This window comes from Etheostoma cragini, chromosome 17 (genome assembly GCF_013103735.1).
Source record: "Etheostoma cragini isolate CJK2018 chromosome 17, CSU_Ecrag_1.0, whole genome shotgun sequence".
NCBI lineage: Eukaryota > Metazoa > Chordata > Actinopteri > Perciformes > Percidae > Etheostoma > Etheostoma cragini.
This window is the reverse complement of record NC_048423.1, coordinates 25447968-25450377: the sequence shown is the minus strand read 5'-3', so window position 1 is coordinate 25450377 and position 2410 is coordinate 25447968.

Sequence of the window (2410 nt, the reverse complement as noted above, 5' to 3'; positions counted from 1 at the left end):
AGATCCCTGCAGGGTAAATCCAGACAGCTAGCTAGACTATCTGTCCAATCTGAGGACTATGGTTACCTGGTCCTCAGACCTCGGCAGGGTAATCCAGACAGCTAGCTAGACTATCTGTCCAATCTGAGGACTATGGTTAACTGGTCCTCAGACCTCAGCAGGGTAATCCAGACAGCTAGCTAGACTATCTGTCCAATCTGAGGACTATAGAGGCACCATGGCTCGGTCCGGAATTCAGCCCCGCCCCAAGACAATTCTGATTGGTTTGGAGAAATGCCAATAAACCCGAGCAGGGTTTTCTCCCATCCAGGAAAGCCGTGTGGACTAGCCAGACCCTCCTCTGCAGTACTGTGAGAATGTCAATAAGATGGTCTTGTTGGCTCCAGCTCCTCTTCTCCACCTCCGTCTGGGTCTGCAGGGCTGCTAACACTGCCTAGACTGGGACATGTTTAAGGACTCCTGGACAGATATTTATAAGCTCACTGATGTTCTTAGCTGCTATGTGATGTTCTGTGAAGTATTTGTAATCTCTAATAAGTCTCTGAAGCTATATCCAAACAGCAAGCCATGGGTGTCATTGAAACTTTCATTAAACAAAAACAGGTTATTTTTTTATGGGAAAATAAGCTGAACTTGTTCAAAACAAGGAGATAAAAAGTAAAATCAGGAGATCAAAACTTCAATATGAGGATAAGTTTGAAAAGAACAAGGGAACACTAATTTGGGTTGTGCATGAGATGGTCTAAAAACTATTGTTGGGTCAAAATACAAAAGCAACACAAAGGTGTTTTTGATGGTTTTAAACCCGATAAACAGCCCGCGCAGGAGTTTATGAGTTTCATCATAGGTTTGACCCCCTTGATTTTAGTAACAAGGTTTTAGAAATGAAAAATAAACTATCATGCACTGGTCCCACGCCCTTCGATGTTCACTCTTTTAAACACTCCAATGATACCTGATACCGTCTGCTCACCTGTTCAGAACAATTAGCCCCCGTTTTCCACTGCAGATGTCAGTCGTCACTCAACCAGCAGAGGGGGCCGAGCAGCTGGAAGCAGTCAAACGTTATCTCAGTGGTCCAAGACAATCATCCAAAGGTTTGGACTTTAGGCCTGTTGCTCGGACTTCCCTAGTCATGGAGTCATTTGCCAACTGCTGAAAAGAGAACTTCTCACTAATACTGAGCCCTGCTCGACCTATTACAGTTTGTGAATATACGACCGGGTGTTTCTGGAAAACCACAGAAAAAATATGGTCATGTGACCTCATTATTTTGAAAAGCCATCCATTTTACTCGTCCTCCAAAGAGGAGAGACACATGGCATAATAATAATGTGGTATTAATAAGAGGTATGCACAATTTAGCTCAAAAAACATTTTTTTTCCTTTTAATGTAAATTTCTATAATTAAGTTTTTTTGATTGTAGTGTCTGAACAATTATAGAAAACATTTCCCACATGTGTTAGGGCTTTAGCAGGCTACACAATGAGGCCATAGAGTTAGCATGATGTTAGCACTGAACTGCTGGATCACACTAGTTTACAACTCACCCCCACTTATGATTAGGATTATATAATTAGGGAGGGAGGGAGCAGAGGTTTCTCTTCCCCTGCAGCATTGACAAGTGGGATGTGAAGTAGTAGGCCAGATCCAGTCCACCTGGACATACATCCTCACAGGGTATCATCTGGAGAAGTGCCTACCCCCATTTGGTTCATTTGGCACAGACTTCAGTTTATGTTATTAAAGAAAAGTTGTATTAAGTTTTTAAATGGACTAAGTCACATAGGATGTTTAGAAATGAGCCTAGCCACTTAATTCTTATATGTTACATAACTGACAGACAGCGTTCTATGTACAGTATGTCAACAGGCATCTATTGCCAATACCTTTTTGCCTGAAACATATGTACATCCCTAAGGACATTACTGTCATGGCCTCACTTTAAACTCACTTTCCCCTATGTCTTTCTAACACGTTTGCCATTTCAACATCTGTGATATTTGTGCGTGATATGGCTGTGTTTTTCTGTTTGCACGCTCTCCTTATTGAATTGCCCACAGACAAGTAAAGTATTCCTATCAGCCTCTGCTGTACTTTGTGTTTAGTGCTAATTAGGTATTTCTAACATACTGAACTAATGTAAGTGTTCCTTACAGCAGTCTATGGACCCACACATGGACAGTACATGGACAGTCTATGGTCCCATACATGGACAGTCTATGGACCCACACATGGACAGTACATGGACAGTCTATGGTCCCATACATGGACAGTCTATGGACCCATACATGGACAGTCTATGGACCCACACATGGACAGTACATGGACAGTCTACACTCACCGGCCACTTTATTAGGTACACCTGTCCAACTGCTCGTTAACACTTAATTTCTAAGCAGCCAATCA